Here is a 13,636-nt window from a genome sequence, read left to right as displayed (position 1 = left end):
TGTCATAAATTATTTTTTAATTAAATACTGGTTGGGCCAACAGTTCCACACTCTTGCCAGGATTTGCACCTGGAGTCTCCCACCCAAAGGATGGACGTGTTACTATTACACCACAAGAGTTGTGTTTTTTTTTTTATATAGTTGCATCAGCAACTAATAATTTTTTCCATTTGCAACAGCAAATGGTTTGAACAGTGAATGTGAAATATTTTCTTAAAATAAATAAAAAATATTACTAATAAAAGTATAAATAAAAAAGAATGGGTGGATGCTGAGGGTGGTGGTTGGGTGGCAGGCCAGCCCTGGGAGGACGCTGAGGGTGGTGGTTGGGTGGCAGGCCAGCCCTGGGAGGACACTGAGGGTGGTGGCTGGGTGGCAGGCCAGCCCTGGGAGGACACTGAGGGTGGTGGCTGGGTGGCAGGCCAGCCCTGGGAGGACGCTGAGGGTGGTGGTTCGGTGGCAGGCCAGCCCTGGGAGGATGCCGAGGGTGGTGGTTCGTTGGCAGGCCAGCCCTGGGTGGATGTTGAGGGTGGTGGGTGGGTTGCAGACCAGTCCTGGTTGGAGGACCAGCACTGGGTGAATGCTGAGGGTGGAGGGTGGGTTGCAGCCCAGCCGTGGGTGGATGCTGAGGGTGGTGGGTAGGTTGCAGACCAGCCCTGGGTAGATGCTGATTGTGGTGGTTGGGTGGCAGGCCAGCCCTGGGAGGATGCTGAGGGTGGTGGGTTGGTGGTAGCCTGGTCCAACCAGACTCTCGTACATTCATTTCATTTGTACAGAGAGTCTGGCCACGCTCCATTGGAAAGCGTTACTTCCGTTAAGGAGGGTCCATTGTTGAGGTTTAAAACTATTGGATCTGCCCAGAGTCACTCAGGATCTGCCAAAGCCAATCGCTAACGTGAGGTCGTGACGTATATCATGCACCGAAACCGTCCGGAAACAACAAGTCAGAATAATCAGACAAACAAAACTTAGCAAACCTGGTTCTTGCTCTGGCTTTAACTTCTGTATATTTGGCAGTTTTGCAACAACGGACCGAATAGCTTTTCTCCCGTCTTTCTCCGCTGCCATTACTGAACTACAACTCAAACTGACGCGCGACCTCAACGTCATCGTTCTTAGCCACCCCCATCTGTTTGCTGATTGGTCCTGCAGATTTTTGCAGGAGAAAACGAAACTCTATAGAGAAATCCCAGACGTACTGCTGAAGGGAAATGAAAATTAAGCGGAAGCACGTAGGAGGGCGGAGCCAGGCTCAGGGTTTCTGCAGGGTTTAGTCAGTCAAATTTAAGACTTTTTAAGACCTTTTTATGACCATTATGATTTAAATTTATGACCTAGACGAATAACGAAAAATAACATAAAAATTCCTTTCAAAAGTGTTTTTTTTACTTTCATTGAAACTAGTAATAAGTTTTATTAGTAAAGGTTCCACTTTCTTAAGAATAACAAATTGAAGGCTCCCTTTTCTTAAGCATCAAGAACACAGGAACAACACTTAACAATTGTGTGTGGCACTGGATACGAGACAATCGGAATCCCGTGCTGTACTTGGACCGGGTAGTGACGGAGCCGAACAAAACTGACTGATCGCCTGCACCCGCTGCAGACCTTTTACAGCAACTTTATGCTTTTCTGACTTTGCATGCGAACGTAAGGCTTTTATGCTAAGGTGACCAGATTTTTTAAATGAAAACCGGGGATATTTCCTAGTTAAATGGTCAAAATATCATTAAAATCTCATTTGTTGTTATCTATAAATAAAAAAATGGGGACAAAACGTTTTTGAAAGTTTTCTTCTTTTTATTGTTGTGGGTTCACTGCAAAAAATGACTTACTTCTTACTTAATAGTATTTTTGTCTTGTTTTCAGTACAAATATCTTAAAATTCTTAAATAAAGATGCATTTTCTTTATAAGCAAAATCCCCTAAGAAAAATCTAGCTTTAAGACAAAAAACATTTTTTTTGCTTAAAACATGCAAAAATCTTTTTCTTGATTTTTTTTCTTGCATTAAGTAATGGAAGATTTTTTTTCCCTGTTTTAAGCACAAATTTAATATTTTTGTCTAAAAATTTAACTTATTTTGCCCATCAAGAAAATGCATCTTGACTTAAGAATTTTTTGATATTTGTATTGAAAACAAGAGGAAAAATACTAATAAAAAGGTCATTTTTTTGCAGTGTTTCTAATTCAATTAATTGTAATTTCTGTAGCCTAAATCTAATTGTTTTCCTTTTTTTATACAAGAGACATACCTCATCAAAAATGACTTCTAAGGTACTAATTCAGTTCACTTAATTGGTTTATTACTTTAATTTAACATGCGTAGTTAGTACCTTAACCCCCGATAACTTTAACTGTTTTCATATCTTATGATGACTTGATTGATGATAATGACGCTCTCTCATGTGTCTCGTAGTAAATTCTTCATCGCGAAATCAGTGGCGTGCGCAAGTAATCAGTAGCTCGCGGCCCCCTCTGCTGGTGAAGATAATCATTACATGATTGCTTCGGTCTGGTGCTACAAACACTACATGTTGATCGGGTTTTCAGTGTATTTGCTTGTTGTTTTGGACGTGCTGAAACGGGGACATTTCCGGGGACAGAACACCAAAAAAAACGGGACTGTCCCCGGAAAACGGGGACGTCTGGTCACCTTATTTTATGCCTAAACTAGACAGCTCCAGCGCCTTCTTACACAGTGTGCAATAGGCTTGATACCGATTGTTTGCTACGAGCTTGAGCCAACTACTAAACGCACGGTCTTCGAGACATAGCTGGTTTAATGTACACTTTCCCATTGTGATAGACCCGGAGATTTCAGTTGAACTAAGCTGACCCTCGAGAGTTTGCGGCTCGCGCGGGACCGCGGGTTTCTGAAGTACTTCCGACAAGTCTGTTTGCTGCACTGACGCATGGACCTTGTAGTCCTGGAACGCTGTGATTATCCCACCCAGATTCCTCAGACAGAACTACAACAGGCAAAACGAGTGAATGCCGCCGCCAGCGCATTTTTGTGGGGAAAGGCAACAATGAATGAACGAGTATATAAATTTAAGACGTGGCTAAATGTAATTTATGACCTTGTATGGAAAATCTGGATGTTTTTATGACTTTTTATGGCCTTAAATATTCATTATTAAATTTTAGACGTTTTATGACTTTTTATGACTCCGCGGAAACCCTGCAGGCTAGGTTGGTGGTAGACCAGCCCTGAAAGGATGCTGAGGGTTGGGGGTGGGTGAAGGACCAAACATGAGAGTGTGCAAGGGGCGTAGGAAGACCAGCTCTGGTACTGTGTTGGGGATGGCTGGTTGGCAGAGGACCAGCCCTGGGAGGATGCTGAGTGTTGTGGGTGGGTGAAGGACCAAACATGAGAGTGTGCAAGGGGCGTAGGAAGACCAGCTCTGGTACTGTGTTGGGGATGGCTGGTTGGCAGAGGACCAGCCCTCCGTACTGCTGTTTTGAGAGGAAGCAGCATCGTGTTTGGCAATAGCTGCTTCTTCCCCACCTGTGTGTGCAATAGCAGGTGTTCTGGAATTGTGTCACCTGCGGATTTTTGCCTCACCCTCACGGTTTTCAGGCTCCTGGAACTCCAAAGGAGTGTGTCCATGCTGAACTGGCTGTGATGGTAGGTCACGAACCTCCAGGAGGGATTCTTTAGCCGCGGCAATCTGCTGTGGAAGCTGCACGCCCTGAAGTAAAGAACCCTGCACTGTTTTCTTAGAGCGTTTATACAGCCTGCAGAGACAGAAAACAAAACACACAAGAGTAAATTTTTCAGTGTGTTAATATAAAAAAAAATTGTTCAAATACACAATTCAATCAATTTATGAAGATATTAAAGATGAACTCACCAGTCGGACACTGTGGTGTTGTTAATGTTAACCAGTACCAGGTTAACATCACTCCTCTCCATGATCTCTTGGCAGTCCTCAACTAGCTGCTTGATGTGCGAGTAAGTCATGACAATGGACTGGGGTATGGCAAATCTCCTCCCTTTATTGTCCTTTGGCCTATTTCTGGGTTGCTTGTACTCTTTGTACAGCTTGAGAGCAACACATTCTGAAATTCTGTTCTTGTCTGGTCTGTGAGCAGCCTGACCATGGACCATGAACAATCTGCAAATAGATGACCAGATCACATAGTGCTCATTACATATTGATGTTAACATATTGACATACCTATAAAGAGTGTTGTTCCAAAATGCGATAAACGCCATTTTTAAAATAAAATAAATGTACTGCCAAAATCATTATTGTATCAGGTCAGTATTAAAAAGTAAATTCTTAATTTACGCACAATCCACTAATCGTCGTGTTATTCTGTCATCTTTTCTCCCTTTTTTCCCAAAATGCGATAAACACCAGTACCCCTTTTCTGCAGAATTCAATAAATCCGCTCAACAAATCACAGAGCACCATTCCACACAGTGTAAAGAAACAATGGTGGCGCGTTGAATACACACATAATCCTAGTTTTCCTCATCTACTTTGTACTTCGTGATCAACAAACAAACAAAAACAAAATAATACTTTTGATGGCATTGATAAACCTGTGGTGGTTTTCTGAGACGGGGAAGAAACATAAGCCACTTGGGCGACGGGAAAACGACAGCTGTTCTCACACGACAGCATGAAGCTTCTGTTAACTCCAGGGGATCTTATGAAAAACTTTCCTTATTTTACTCGAAGTCAACAAAAATCTAGCAGGAACAAAACAGCGATGACGTCCCAAGTATAACAGCAGCAATGACAATGTTCTTAATATGACAAAGTAAGTGTTTTGATTAATGCCATTAATGTTTATTTTAATCAGTGTATACCACTAGTAAACTAAATGAATATAACATGGCATCTGTTTTTATAATAAATCTTTGAGTTGAATAGTGGTTTTTATCTTTTCACTTTCTTGGTATAGAAAACATGTTTTTACCGAAATTAGTCAAAATGGATTTATTGCGTTTTGGAATCAAACTCTTTAAATATTGATATGAATACTAAAGAATACAGTTATATGACATGTAGATACCTCTCAGCTGCTTGCTGTCCTGGAGCAGAGCCACTGCACTTTCTTGAAGCCCTCCAAGGTCCTGTCAAATCTTTTTTTTGCTCTTGAGGGTGTATCTGGTGGGGGTCTGGTCAAAGACACTTAGATGTGAGTATAACCTCAAAATCTCTGCCACTTCAGCATTGGAGAGTGCTGTTATAGTCCGGTTTAGCCCAACCAGGTAACCTGCCAAGGCATCAACTGCCTCCCATCCAGGAATCCCTCTGGCATCACACCTGGTGTCCTGTTACAAAATTTAACCAATAAATATCTGGTACAAGAGCAAATATAAAGAAGCCCACATTTCTAATGGTGAAACATTATCCACTTTACCGGAGCTGGAGTGACGAGCCCACTTTCCTCAAATGGGGCGAGAACAGGCCTGGTAGAGGCATCACTCTCAATTGGGGAGAGGACGGGACTTGCAGAGGCATCTCTCTCCTGAAATGGGGAGTAGACTGGCCCAGCAGAGGCATCCCCCTTCTCCAATGAGGAGTAGACGGGCCCCGCAGATGCATCACCCTCCTCCAGTGGGGAGTAGACGGGCCCAGCAGAGGCATCACCCTCCTCCAGTGGGGACCTGGGATCTGGCCTGGGCCTAGGGTCACCGCTTCGAAATTGCTGAGGTGATTAATAAAAGTATACACAGAATAATTAGTAGAGAATAAATAATCTTTTAAATGTTTTTTGTGTCTGTTCTACATTAAAAATTAAAAAACTGGTTATTAGTTTTCCAATATTTTTTTGATGTCGGGGTCCGTTCTTTGTACGTGACTTAATACATCCGAGATCAAATGAGACATCCGAGATGTTCAGATCTGGCTAATTATGATCTTGCTTATTCAGTTCTTTGAACACCCCTGCCATTGATGATTAGTATGGCAGGATTGAATTATCTGAGATCATTGCGCATTCGTTCACTGCAAGAAAAGGCAAAACATATCGATAGTAGAAACACTGATCAGCCACGCTGTGATTGCCCAGTTGTGATTGCCTTGCAGGTTATTGTGAATTTTTTATGAGGCTGAATTTGTAAACCCAGTTAAAGCTATTTTTGTACATAAAATCACCCTACATAATGTAAAATATTTTGTGTAAATATAATCTTGATATCTTTACTATTCATGTTAAAGATTGAAATTAATGATTGTAATCAAACTTTGATCCTCCTAAAGTACTTTAAGTCCCTTTTAAAAACAGTTAAATGCTGTTTTGTCTGTTTGTAACATCAACCAAAAAAGCAGAATAAAAAAAACAGGTGGTGGTCCTGTATCTTCATGTAATGTGCTAGCAGGAGTGATGTCTCTAAGCTGATTGATTGTACAGATCATCTCTGGAGCAGTTGCTCTTTCTTAAACCCACAGCCAATGCAACAATTTAATTGCTGATAAATAAACTTTGAATTGTAGTTTATTAAAAGATGGTGTTTTTCCCTCTTTTGTGCAGTTGTAGAAAATACACCAACACTTTTAGCAGTTCCCAATAATGTGTTAAATGAAGTATGATGTGCAGTAAATGAATGTAAATGTTATTCTACATCGAAATATTATAAAATGCAACTGTTTTTGAGAGCAATGCACAAGACAGCAAAAAAATGCTCTCAGATGAAAGTCATTCAGAGAAACTATATGCAAGTGTAAAAATAAGTTTAATTAAATTGCGTTTTTCTTATATAACTGATTTCTGACTATATTAGCAGTAGTCCACATTAACTGAAAGTCTTGCATCTGCTGAGTCTGCACAGAAATGTGTAGTAAAGAAGATAAAGATATGTGAAAATATGTGCAAAAAAACAACTTATTTGGTTATTGGCATTTTTTTCACAGGAAAGGGACAGGGTAACATCTTTGTAGACAGAGTTTTAAAGATAGAATAGATAGAAAGGACTAGGCAAACCCTTCGTGCATGAGATTGTAAGCCTAGTTGACAATCTAAAGACAAAAACTAAAATCAGAGATGAGTTTATTCAAAGGAAACTTATTTCACACTGAATAATATTCTTTATTGTACTTAATGTTAACTTTATGTGGGAGGGGATATAGAGTCTACGAGAAGTGAGACAGTGTATTATCGCGAGAGTCTGTGAGACTGGGGAGAGGAAGTTGTTCTCAGTTTGTAGGGTGTGAGTGCATGTGGCGGAAATGGTCTAAAACGGAATCAATCTTTGGAACTACGTTGCATCTATAGTTATTAACACAACACCTATTATTGCTGGGTAAAGATGATTTGATTGCGATTTTTATAAAGAAATTAAAATGAATGTGATCATAAGCATGTTTTACTTGTCATTCGTTTAAGAATAGGTAAAACAGCTGCTCCACAAAGATGCACAAGTACATAAACATATGTCTTTTATATTTGTTCTGCCTCTGTTAGAGGCTGTGTATAATGTATGATGGACATTGGATTTATATTTATCTAATCTTTGTTTAATGTTCAATATGCTTTTCATTTACCTTTATTTGCTACTTATGTGTAATTTTGTATATGAGGACTTTTATTTTGACAAGTCTATGTGAGGGCAGCATGTTGGGTAATCAGGAAGCAGTAAGCATTGTGTAGTGCACATTGAGTGTATGTTTGAGTTGCATCCAAGTTAATCCTTCTTCAAAATGCTACAGAAGCACCGGTTGTAAGTCTATTTTGAATCATTTATCTCTCTGGCACTTTACAAAGTCAATGGACCCCATCTTTAAAGTGGACTACTCCTTTAATCTTATGGACCGGTTGCTATGACAGCAACTCTAGGATGAGTTTCGAAGAACCAAATAATTCAAGATCAAGAGAAATCGCCAACAATCGAATCCAGCTAACTGAGTAATCCACGTATGAAGAACAGACCCCAGATATACTGTTGATATAATATTACCTGCAATGTGAGGTCATGAGCCTGTGGTACGGTCACATCAGGACATTCGTCCTCAAGGTCTTCATCCAAGATCTCAGGCAGGATGTCAGCATTACCAGTCTGCTGGCTCAGAAGATCTCCTCTGTTGGACTGTGCCAGAAGATATTCTAAAGCAATTCGCTCTCCTGCAATAGATATTCACCAAGGGAAAAATCATTGTTTACTTGCGTACCATGTCACAGTACAGGTCTGATCATCAACAGCAGACTTTTCTTACCTGTAGGTTTCCCAGGGGGATAAACTCTGGAAGAAGAGGTTTTCCCATGACTTTGTTGCTGAGCGCATTCACATTGGACATCAAACAAATGTCATACAGCTTTGTCCTGGATGTCTCAGTCATTGAAAGTGCTTGTGCTGACCGGTTTAAATTCCACCTTGACACACCCTCAAGCATGTACATCTGAGTGTGCAATGCATTGCATCTCCACCCTACTCAGACAAAAAACAGGATCACTGATTACAACAAATTACAACAATATTATGTCAACATTCAATAGCAAAATATACCATGTGTGTGTGTGTGTGTGTGTGTGTGTGTGTGTGAGGTTTTAACATGCCTGGAATGAAAGCACACTGGTGCTTATGAAAGCTTTCCAAAGAGGAGGACCCTCTGGCGCATCTTAGCACATCCAGTGTCTTCTCTCCTTTCTACAGCCCTGACCCAGTGTTTGTATAAAGCTGCACTCCTGGTGGATACTGGATGCAGGCAAGGTGCTTTTGCTGTACCTTCCACACTTCAGACATGCGCTCGTGGTTAATAAGGTGCAGCCCAGTGCCGTCCACAAGGTTCCACATGGAGTCAAGAAGACTTTTGATGAGGGCACGGGTCTCCTCCACTCCCCGGTTTTTCTGCGGCAGTGCTTGGCTAGCTCTTTAGAGCTGATGCTCGCCAACACCTGTGCATCTGTTGGCTCATAGCCCTGATGCTTTTGCCTCAGCTCTGACCGCTTCGCCTCTTTCAGATTACTGATGTCCTGGTAATCCCACTCAAAAGTGCAGCTCGACAATTTGGAGCAGAACGTACTGTACAGTGGATGGTGTTCTGTGGTGAGACCTTTGGTGAATCGCCTCATAAAGTGGAACACATCCAACCGCACAGTGGACGTCCATGGCCGAAACCAATGGAGAACTGGGCTCACCTCTGTGTAAATTCACAAGATCATGAATAATTTTTTTCCCTCACAACATGTATGTATTCGTCATGTGTGTGGTTCGTCATTTCAAAAAAAGTGTTCGGTGGGTCGAATGAATCTATGTGCATCATGTGTTTTGTCAAAATCAGTACCTGCTGCAGACGCGTCTAAAGGGTTTATGGGTTTATAAAAAAGACGCTTGTGTTTGCCAGATACTCATATAATCTCAAGTTTACTGTAAGGGAGTGTCTTGTCTGTATTTTGTGAATGTGAGCGTCTCTTTTATCATAAACGGTTTTGACACGTGTGGAGCAGGCACTTATTTTGACAAAACACGTGATGCACATGGTTCACATTTTTTGAAAACACAAGCGACACACATGACACTCCAAACCCATATTTTGAATTTGGCCCCTCAGAGGAGCAGTCACCAGCAGCCACTGGTTTGTAATGTCATCAACTGCAATAATTTGGCCAAAAAACATCAACACCAATTACAGGTAACCCACCTCTGTCACTGCAACAGTCTCTATCCACATAGATGGCGGCTGGCTGTGGCTCACCAGCATCCCTGTACCGTTGGACGATCCCTTGGCACAGGTCATCCAGTCCAGCCCCCTCGCCGGTTGTGAGGACAGAGTTGAGGACCTGACCATGCTCGTTCCCAACATTGGTCATCCATGTTGCCGTGTTCTCAATACCCCCAGCCAGTTTTTTGGTCACCTGTTAAAACAAAAGAATATACATCATAAGCACATTTATTCTTATTAAACCCTTAAAGAACAAATGAGCTCAAGCTTATATGTTTACATTTACCTTCTTAGTGGAATCGAGCTTCAGAATTCTGCCAAATGTTGAAGTGATGACACCTTTCCCTGCAAGTAAGCCTACGATGGCCCTTTATGGGCCCACTTAGGGCTATTCTAAGGGCCCCGCGCAGGTTTGCTCATTGGCAAAACGTTGGCCCTTTAGCGCTGGCCCTGCGCGGGCAGCCCTCACTTAGCCCCCAGGAAGCCCTCATACAGAAAAATCCCCAGAGTTAAATGAACACTGCTGGATGTATATATTGTCCCATCTTACAGTGTGTTAAAAAGTAACAATGAAGCAGAATTAAAAGATCTGTTATCCTCTTTCTCAACATCTCTGTCTGAAACCTAAAATTGCATTTCACATCTTACTTTTAGAGTCATTTTCTTAACTTATGTTAAGATGTTGGCTGTTTCATTTAAAGTCACCATTATTGTGATCAGTGGTTGTTTTAATTGGACTTTGACTCTTGATAGTGTTTTCTGGCTGCTATATCTAAGTGTGTTTAAAACACATGTTATAGCAAAGAAAAGGCAATAGCAATTGAATATTGATGGTTGATACATAAACAACATCAAACATAATCATTTAATAAACAGATTTATTAGTATAGTTTTCCCCCTTATCAGAAGCATCATTTTCTGTTAATAATGAAATACTACAGTGTGAGGTCCAGAACTCTCATAGCAGTTTATTATTCTGAAGGATTTTGATAGTTTGCACATAAACATTAACCGCTGTACGATGTAGATGCACATACATCAAGAATCAGAGTATGAATCTCAACAATGGTGATAAAGAAAATGGTAAATAAAGGTAATTATTTATTCATGCCGCAGTGCATTCTGGGAGTCCTGGATGAGATTTGTAATTTGTTGATACCCAGCATGCATTGCAGCATGAAGCTTTTCATTTTATTGTCACCATCATTGTGATTCATACTCTGATTCTTGATATTTGTGTGTCTACGTTGTAAAGCAGTTAATTTTGAGTGTCAGTGTTTCAAACTTCAGAAAGACAAACTGCTAAGAGAGAGCTGGATCTCATACTATAGTATCACATTGTCAGAGAAAGATCCTTCTGATTAGTGTGCAAGCAATAAATTAATACATATGTTTTTATATGATGATATTTAGACTTTATTTACTGAACTGACCACCACCAAAAAATCGCACTCTGCTATAACAAACATGTCTTAAACTCACAAAGTTATAGCAATCAAACAATTGAACAATGTATGAGTCACGAGTCAAGTTTAACTAAATCAAACACTGATCACAATAGTGGTGACTTTAAAAGAAACAAAATCTCAACTTAAAGTAAGAAAATGACTCTACCAATAAGATGTAAAAATGCAATTTTAGGTTTCAGACAGAGATGGTGAGAGAGAGGATAACAGCGCTTTTAATTCTGCTTCATTGTTACTTTTTAACATTCTATAAGATTGGGACAATATATAAATCCAGCAGTGTTCATTAAACTCTGGATTTCTCTATGTGAGGGCTTCCTGGGGGCTAAGTGAGGGCTGCCCATGCAGGGCCAGCGCTAAGGGGCCAACGTTTCGCCAGTGAGCAAACCTGTGCGGGGCCCTTAGGCTATGCCCATACAGGCCCATTGTAAGCTTACTTGCAGGGTTGAGTTCATCAAGTTGGCCGACAACATCGTTGGCATGCACTGTCTCAAACCACTGAGCCAGGGGCAAGGGAATGAAGAGTGGTGGTGGGGAATAAACAGCCTGGGACTGCTTCAGGCAGGATTTTTTGTGAATTTCACAATCTGTGAAATAGTCACAGGATCTCCTAGCCCACTCCTCACTGTGTGCCTATTGAAATGCCTGCTGCAGGTAACTGGAGCTATTCCCTGCTGTTCTAGGATGCAAAAGTGTCACACATTTCCTGTCCAGTGCCAAATGTGTAGTCAACACAGCAGGGAATTTGTTGCGGTTAGAGGGGTCCAGTTGCTTTAAAATCTCACTACTCCAAGGACAGACAGGTAGTTTGCACTGGCTGCACCTTGGGTAGTCTCCCCCTATTAAATAATACTTGCTGTCCACATCAATTACCTCTCTGACCTTGGTGTAAATGCCAGAGTGGTGCATCTTTCGGTTGCACTGAGTACATTTCAAAGGGATGCCCCACATGCGCATTGGTGCCCACAGGAACATCCTCTGTCGAAAGTAATCATGTGGGTTTGGAGGTGCCACAGATCTGATTGGGCTTGGGGGTGGTGCCAATTTTCCCTGACATTCTGTCTCAGTTGCCCTCTTGCGTCATAGAGAATGTGGGCAATCCACTCCAAATCAGCTGGCTTGATAACCCGGAGGAAGGGCTTTGGTAAAAACCCGGCCCGGATTACCTCTGGAAAGCGCAGAGGGACTGGTAGTCCTGGTGCTGCTGGAGGAGGAGCAGAAGCAGGAGAAGAAGGAAGTGGTGTGCCACTCTGAGTCGCTGGCGCCATCTCAGATAGTGTGGAAGGGGTAGGAGCAGGAGCAACTTGGAGACAGATGGTTGGTGTTGTCTCCTGGGCTGTGAGGCAGACTGTAGCTGGAGCATCTCGGGGAGAGACGATTGGTGTCGGTGTCATCTCTTGGGCTGGGGTAGTGGAGGGACGGGCTGAAGGGGTTGAAGGTGAGGTTAAGACATGACACTTCTCAAGGTGCTCTGATAACCTGACAGCACCCATGGCCTTTGTGCCGCAGTGCTCACACTGCTCCTGGACATGGAAGTCTGACAGATGCTGTGTAAACTGGTCAGAGAGAACTTCCTGAGCACAAAGGGAGCATGTCATACTATTATCACTGGTCCCTGTCTGCTGTGGACCTGCTGCGGTCCCTGTCTGCAGTGGACCTGTTGCGGTCCCTGTCTGTGGACCTGTTGCGGTCCCTGTCTGCTGTGGACCTGCTGCGGTCCCTGTCTGCTGTGGACCTGCTATGGTCCCTGTCTGCTGTGGACCTGCTGCGGTCCCTGTCTGCTGTGCACCTGCTGTGGCCCCTGTCTGTTGTCCTGACTGGGGGAAACAACATTTTGTATTTACTCTCTATATACTCTTATCCTCTAAATCACACAAAACTCTGCATCAAAACAAGTCATTTGGAGAATCAAGCACATACAGCTAAGAACCAGCCATGGGGAACAGCTGTAAAGGAAGCATTTGTCAGCATTTTTGTCTCGCATCTTATGCTTAAGGATTCAATTACATTACTTACATCATGGTAGCCACATTTGCAGGGAATCGTTTTCCCAAAAATATCTTTTTTTCTGACCGTTAGGCCATATGTAGGGGTCAGCGGACAATTCTTTATCCTCTCTAACACTGCCTTCCAACGTCTGCTCCCAGGTCTCTGGCCAGTGAAAAATTTATATTTCCCCTGGGCAAACTGCATCATGACACCGGTCCAGAATGAATCTGGCTTTCCTTGCTTTGGCATCTATAGGACAAGAGGTAGTCATTTATGCTGTTGTATGCAACATGTAGGCCTGCATGCACAGACAGATAAACAGATAGATAGATAGGAAATTAAGCAACTAAAATATAAGGTTGTATGTTTTTTACAGTCTTAACTTATCTGGTCAGGGCCCGTATGTATAAAGCCGCTCAGAGTAAAATTTTAGTCTTAAGTGTGTCAAAATTCTAAGAATAATGTCATTTTACTCTTATTCCTAGACTTAAGCATAAGTTTGATTTATAAAGCCTCCTAAGTGTTAAGACTAGGGGCCCGTTCTTCGTACGTCGCTAACTCA

Source organism: Paramisgurnus dabryanus, chromosome 14, assembly GCF_030506205.2.
Source record: "Paramisgurnus dabryanus chromosome 14, PD_genome_1.1, whole genome shotgun sequence".
Taxonomy (NCBI): Eukaryota; Metazoa; Chordata; class Actinopteri; order Cypriniformes; family Cobitidae; genus Paramisgurnus; species Paramisgurnus dabryanus.
This window is presented reverse-complemented; position numbering follows the sequence as displayed.